At 50.0% G+C, this 7,451-nt stretch overlaps 1 long non-coding RNA gene across 1 annotated transcript; it reads right to left on the reverse strand.

Annotated features, from left to right (window-relative positions):
• Positions 1 to 4,774: 4,774 nt before the first annotated feature.
• LOC142047989 (uncharacterized) lies at positions 4,775 to 7,162 on the reverse strand. The gene is made up of 2 exons (XR_012657335.1): positions 7,078 to 7,162; positions 4,775 to 6,399 (listed from the first exon to the last, which is right to left on the reverse strand). It is a non-coding gene; the product is annotated as an uncharacterized LOC142047989 (long non-coding RNA).
• Positions 7,163 to 7,451: the final 289 nt, after the last annotated feature.

The raw sequence follows: 7,451 nt of genomic DNA on the forward strand, positions 1-7,451 counted from the left end.
ACTGTCTCGCTAGCCTCTGGGTAGTTCTAGGGAAGTGGGGGGCCCCTGCACAGCTATTCAAATGGCCACCTGATTGCAAAGGCCAAGACTAATCTCTCTTCCCAGCAGCCTCCCTCCAAACCTGCTCTGCCTGTACAGCTAAGGGCAGGGGAATTGTCTCCTGCTTGGGGGTTAGAGACATACCCAGAGCTGGTCTGCAGAGGGGATTAGGGTGGCAGTGGATGGAGGTTTCCCATCCCACAGGCAGTGGGGAGAGCCTGTAACATATCCCGGCCAGGGCCAGGAGACAGGAAAGAGGGATCCCAGTTGGTTAGGGGGGATTCCAGAGCTTGCAGTCAGCGGACAGAAGCTCCTACTCTGCTCTTGCATGGAGTGCTGCTGGATTATTTCAGCCAAGCCTGGGGGTATGGGTGTGTCAGCCTTGTCTGAACTGGTTCTAAGCAGCCGAGCTGTTCACTGGGTAGCCTGAGCCTGTGTGGCGTGAGAGTGCTGACCCAGGGACTGGGCTGGGGGCTGGCTGCAGCTAGGACGTGCTGAGGCAGGAAGTGTGAGTGAGTTGATTTTGCTGCGCAGGTTTCAAGAACTGATACCCAGCTCTGCCTCAGGTCATGAAAAGTGAGTTTCCAAAACTACAAAATGCAGAATGTCTCTTCCAAAAGCAGCTGCCTGCAGCTCTGGGGAACGCCCAGCCAAGCAGCCACCAGCTGCACTTGCTACAGAGCAAGGGGCCGCCTTTCGCCCACTTTCACACAGCCTATGCCTTATTTGGCCGCCCACGTGCTTTTGCTCCTCACAAGTTCCAGCTCCGTGCAGCTTCAGGGCTGTAGCTGCATGCACAGAGTGCCTGTAAGGAGAGATTCATATCTTGGGTTGGTCTGCAGGCCATTGGGAGTCCTCTGCGCTCTCGCAGTCCCCTCTGGCTGGGGTTTAGGAGGGGAGGTCAGTGTGTGGAAGTGCCTGCCCTCAGTGAACTGAACAGGAGAACAGGGCTGAGCATGGCCTTGTGCTCTCCACACTCTGACATCTTCCTCCTAGACGTAGCCCTTGCAAATGCTTTTCTGGCTGGGAGGATCCTACGGCTAAGTGCTCACATCCAGTCAGTGTAACCAATCATCACACGCTGTTCTCCTGCTTTGCTCTCATCTTCCTTGTTTGCTTCTCCTCTTATCACCCAGCTCGCACATGCTACGGCTTTCTCCCTTCGTCACCTGTGGGTTGTTGAGGGGTAAGAAGTTCCCCCTTGTCCTGGCCGAGTGACCAGGTGCTGATCAGTAAGACACAAGCTTATTAGCATTCGCTAGCACCTCGTGTCCCAGCCAGGAATCAGGGCCCTATTGTGCTGGGTGCTGGACGCACATATACCAAAGCAGGTACATGTAGATGACAACAGGTGGGTAAAACAGCTGGGGGCGTGGGGCAGTGATCAGCTTTACAAACAGCTGTCCCAGCCTGCCATGGCCTAGTCAAGGAAGGGTGCTGCGTAGGCATTGGGGCAAGGTGAGTGTAAGGAGGACAACACAGAAGTGTTGGATCATAACGGGAAGCTTTGCCCAGGCAGAAAGTGCAGCATAGGAGAAAGCACAAAGGTGCTTGCTGGGGAATTGGCCAAATGGGCCATGAAGGCTGGCCTTGCTGGCAGAGAGCAAGGGGCTCGGGCTTGGTCATGTGTCAGAGGTGACAGGATGGGTAGGCTAGGTCCTAAATGGCCTGAAAGTAGCAGTTTAATGTGGTGAGGAAGAGGGCCCAGGGGGAGAGGCAAAGAAGCTGATCTTAGCAGCAGTGTTCGTGTGGGGGTGGGGGTGAAGGGATTTTGCCCTTGGTGAGGCCAAGAGGAGACAGTTGCAGTAGTCAAGATACGAGATGACAAATGTCTAGACAAGGGTTTTTTTGGCGGGAGGGGGGGAGGGCAGAAAAGACAGGTCGGGCCTTTGAAATATGTAGGCAGAAGCTGCAAGATTTCGACAGAGCCTGCATGTGCTGAGCCAAAGGTGATGCCCAGGTGATGGTCCTGAGCTGCAGGGAGGTGGGAGGGACTTACCAATGTAAGAGATGGGTGCATGTGGGGGACTTTCGGAGCTCCACTTGCACATAATGTTGTTTGCTGGCTGGCCATGCGTAAGATGATGATGTGGGGGGAAGGAGAGAATTCAATTTGGATGGAAGGGGGCAGGTCCTGAGTAAAGAGGTGGCTCTGGGAGTGGAGCTGGGCAAATCAATGACTTTTTAGTTCAGTAAGCAAACCGAAAACTCAGGGAAAATGTTCGGCTTGGTTCTGAAAATGTTTGGAATTCGCTGACACCTGGGGAAAGGCCATTTCAGGCAGCAAACTGCTTGGGTCTGTGTTTGCCCATGTGTTAGGTATGTGCCTGGGATGCTCAGGGACTGAAACTCAGCTCCCCTCTGTGAGGGCCTTAACCAGCAGGCTGTTCTAGGGTGGATGGCTCACACTCTTCTGTTCAAACTCTGCTGCTTGATATAAACATTTAACTCTCTTTGCGGCCAAAGAGCGCGAGGAGGACTGTGTAGCCTGATGGTTAAGGCACTCACGGGGGAGGTAGAGCTGTGAATTCCAGTTTTCTCTCTGCCTGAATCAGAGGGGGGCTTTGACTCCATATCTCCCATGCGTGTGCCTTAATCACCAAGCTCCAGTGTCCTCGGCCCAACACATGGTTACATATTTATACAAAGTGGAACAGCTTTACAGGAGCAGTGACAGCAGACCAGCTTACAGCCTGGGGATAGGGCTGTTCACGTGGGTGGGGGAGACCCATCCCCAAGTCCTTTTCCCCAGACTGGGGATTCAAACCTGGATCTCCCACCTTCTAGACAAGTGGCCTAACCACTGAGCTAAGAGTGATAAAGGGGACAGATAGACAAGCCGACTCTGCTGGCTCTGAAACACACTTCCTTGGTTGACGTGAGCAGCTCAAATTTGCAAATAGTTTCAGGTTGACCAAATCTGCATTTTTTTGGTGAATAAACTGAACAATTTAGACTCCAAGGCCAGAAGGGATCATCATGATCATCTAGTCTGACCTCCTGCACGTTGCAGGACCCAGAACCTGGGAGCAGCTCTCTCCATGAGTCACCAGTGACAATGGCTGAAGCCATGCTTTCAAGTAAGATCAGCCAGCTATCGGTTTCAGGGTGAGCATATGATGGATCCCCCACTGAACGGGGGGTGGGGGGGGTGGAGGAGGATCCAGGGGGTGAGATGCTGATGTTAGAGGCTGGAGGAGAACCAGGGCAAGGGGACTCTCACCTTTCAGAGGTAAAATCATACACAAGGCTGAAATGCCTCTGCTCTGTTGGCAGCTCCATCCTCCACTGTGTAAGTCCTGGCTATACTTCTGGGTCAAAACTTCCAGCATAGGCCATTGATTCTCGGTGTCTTTGCTTCTGGGTGCTGAAGCTGAGACACCTTAGAAGGGCCTGATTTTCCCGGATGCTGGGTACTCACAACTCTTCACAGCCAATGTGAGTGAGCTGCTTATGCTTAGCACGGTCCAGAAATGAAGTCTAAGGTGGCTCGAGTGCCTTGGTGGTTAAGATGTGCAGAGGGGGAGAGAAGGGAACCTGCTCTCTTCTTTTGCAGAAGTCTCTACCAATCCTAGGGTTGGCTCTGACCATGTTCTTCTGTGAAAACTTCACAATAGTGGATACCTGCATCCAACAGCTGCTGGCATGCCACAGGGGCAGTCCTGTATGGAGAATGGACCATGAACTGGTGCAGTTCTCTGAGGGGCCCCTAGGGAGTGCACTTCCTTGAAACAAATATACTAGAGCACGGATTCTCAAACTTCTTTACACTGCAACCCTCTTCTAACAACAAAAATTACTACGTGACCCCAGGAAGGTTATATAGAAGCCTGAACCCACTCAAGCCCCCTGGCCCAAGCGGGGAGACCAAAGCCAAAGGTTGGGGTTCCAGCCCCAGACCCCAGCAAGTCTAATGCCAGCCCTGGTGACCCCATTAAAATGGGGTCCTGACCGACAGTTTGAGAACCCCTGCAATAGAGCAGTGGTTTTCAACCTTTTTTTTTCATTTGTGGACCTCTTAAAAATTTTCAAATGGAGGTGTGGAGCCCTTTGGAAATCTTCGACATACTCTGCGGTGCCCCAGGTTGAAAACCTCTGTCTTACAGTAACAATTCTCCTCATTATAGAATCATATGACTGGAAGGGACCTTGAGAGGTCATCTAGCCCAGTCCCCAGCACTCATGGCAGGACTAAGTATTATCTAGAACTTCCCTGAAAGGTGTTTGTCCAACCTGCTCTAAAAAATCCCCAATGATGGAGATTCCACAACCTCCCTGGGCAATTTATTCCAGTGCTTAACCACTCTGACAATTAGGAAGTTTTCCCTAATATCCAACCTAAACCTCCCTTGCTGCAATTTAAGCCCATTGCTTCTTGTCCTGTCCTCAGAGGTTAAGAAGAACAATGCTTTTCCCTCCTGCTTGTAACAACTTTTTATGTACTTGAAAACTGTTATCATGTCCCCTCTCAGTCGTCTCGTCTCCAGACTAAACAAACCCAGTTTTTTCAATCTTCCCTCATAGGTCATGTTTTCTAGACCTTTTAATCTTTTTTTTTTTTTTTTTGCTCTTCTCTGAACTCTCTCGAATTTGTCCACATTTTTCCTGAAATGTGCCAGCCAGAACTGGACACAATACTCCAGTTGAGGCCTAATCAGCATGGAGTGGAGCGGAATAATTGCTTCTCAAGCCTTGCTTACAACACTCCTGCTAATACATCCCCAAATGATGTTCACTTTCTTTTTTCTTTTTTTTTGTAACAGTGTTACACTATTGATTCATATTTAGCTTGTGATCCACTATGACCCCCAGATCCCTTTCCACAGTGCCCCTTCCTAGGCAGTCATTTTCCATTTTGTATGTGTGCAACTGATTGTTCCTTTCTAAGTGGAGTACTTTGCATTTGTCCTTATTGAATTTCATCCTAGTTACTTCAGACCATTTCTCCAGTTTGTCCAGATAATTTTAAATTTTAATCCTATCCTCCAAAGCACTAGCAACTCCTCCCACTTTGGCATTGTCCGCCAACTCTATAAGTGTACCCTCCATGCCGTTATCTAAATCACTGATGAAGGTATTGAACAGAACTGGACCCAGAACTGATCCCATGCGGAACCCCACTTATTATGCCCTTCCAGCATGACTGTGTACCACTGATGATTACTCTCTGGGAACGATTTTCCAACCAGTTTTTCACCCACCTTATAATAGCTCCATCTAGGTTGCATTTCCCTGGTTTGTGTATGAGAAGGTCATGCAAGACAGTATCAAAAGCTTTACTAAAGTCAAGATATACATGTCTACCGCTTCCCCACATCCACAAGGCTTGTTACCCTGTCAAAGAAAGACATCAAGTTGGTGTGACATGATTTGTTCTTGACAAATCCAGGCTGTTACTTATCACCTTATTATCTTCTAGGAGTTTGCAAACCGATTGCTTAATTATTTGCTCCATTATGTATCCGGGTACAGAAGTTAAGCTGACTGGTCTGTAATTCCCCATGTTGTCCTTAATTCCCTTTTTATAGATGGGCACTCTATTTGCCCTTTTCCAGTCTTCTGGAATCTCTCCCATCTTCCATGACTTTTCAAAGATAATTGCTAATGGCTCAGATATCTCCTCAGTCAGCTCCTTGAGTGTTCTAGGATGCATTTCATCAGGCCTGGTGACCTGAAGACATCTAATTTGTCTAAGTAATTTTTGACTTGTTCTTTTCCTATTTTAGCCTCAGATTCTACCTCATTTTCACTGGTATTCACTATGTTAGATATCCAATCACCACCAACCTTCTTGGTGAAAACCGAAACAAAGAAGTCATAAAGCACCTCTGCCATTCCCACATTTTCTGTTATTTCCCTCCTCCCCCACCCCCTGCTCATTGAGTAACAGGCCTACCCTGTCCTATGTCTTCCTCTTACTTCTGATGTATTTGTAGAATGTTTTCTTGGTGCCGTTTATGTCTCTAGCTAATTTGATCTCGTTTTGTGCCCCGGCCTTTCTAATTTTGTCCCAACATACTTGTGTTATTTGTTTATATTCATCATCATCATTATGTTCCCATTGCACTTCTGGCATTTAGGGCAGTGACGAAGTTCCTCTAGTCCTGTCTGTTTCTGGCAAGTCTTTCAGTAGTTCCCCAGCTGTGCTCCAGGTTTCCACAACGCCCTACAGCATTCAGCAGCCGCGGCCAGGGACACTGTCTCTTGACTCTTCCCTGAGGTCAGTGGAAAGGCTGAGATCCTTCCTGTGGCTTCTCCTGAGCTGCAGGGATCAGAGCCCTCCCCTCCTCCAGCCAGGGCTCAGCAGAGCTGTAGGATGTGCTCTTCTCTTCCCTCATCAGATTGGTGCTGTGCCCCAGGCTAGGACAACATGGGAACTCAGTTCCAGAATATGAGCTCACCTGCAGCAGCACGGGGGAAACCTGCAGCCCCAGGAAGAGATGCTGGCTCCAGGGCAGCATTGAGGTGCCATGGGAACTGCGGAGGGGAGGGGAAGCGCAGCTCAGCCCAAGGGAGAAACAGCGCAGTCCTAGGAAAGCTAGTTGTGCCTATGGAGTGGTGGGCACAGGTGATGGTGCTGTGGAAGCAGTCAGGATTGGCCCTTAATGTGTAACCGTGTAGGAGCCAGTCTCTGCTAACAGGGGAAAGGCCTGTTTTGAAATACCCTTGCGGAGAAAAGAGCTCTCCCTGGCCCTGCCTCCTCTCTGCTGCCCTCTCAAGCCACCTCTGCCCTGTCTCCCCTCCAGATGCCCGGCTCAGTCTGTTTACAGCAGGTGAAATGGAAAATGACAGCACTGAATTTATGGCTTATTCTGACAATCTATAACCTACTGACACCCCCCAGCTGCTTCCCTGCCCCCAGGCCTTTCCTCCCTATGATTGGAGGGGTCTTAGCAGGGCACTTCACCTTGACGGGTCCCTTGAAATATGTTAACTACTGTGCTAATCCATCTGTCTCCCCTGGCATTCGCTGTGGGGTGGGGGCACCTGCCCCAGACTGAGGCAGAGCTCTGGCTGGCCCCAAAGCTTGTCTCTCACCTGCAGAAGCTGGTCCAGCAGCAGATATTCCCTCCCCCACCTTGGGCACTATCTGCCTTGCTAGCTCCGAACACAGCCTGGCAGAGGCACCATTGGTGGAGAGTGTGTCAGTTTTGTCTATATATGGGCATGCCAGGGCTCCCGTATTAACCCGTTCCTCCCTTGATGGGGGCCTGCCGCTGGGGTTTGTCACTTCGCTTTTTGAGGTTTTGTTTTACGCTCTTATTTGCCTTCAAAGCCCAGTGTGTTTCACTTGTCAGTTTCTAGTTGACTCACTTTTTAACGGACTAATTCTAAGCTCCGCAGCTGCTGGCTCAGGGGAGGGTCACAGGCAGCTCTGAGAAAATCAGTTAGTGATTAGCAGAGCAAGAGCG

Source organism: Chelonoidis abingdonii, chromosome 20 (genome assembly GCF_003597395.2).
Source record: "Chelonoidis abingdonii isolate Lonesome George chromosome 20, CheloAbing_2.0, whole genome shotgun sequence".
Lineage (NCBI taxonomy): Eukaryota > Metazoa > Chordata > Testudines > Testudinidae > Chelonoidis > Chelonoidis abingdonii.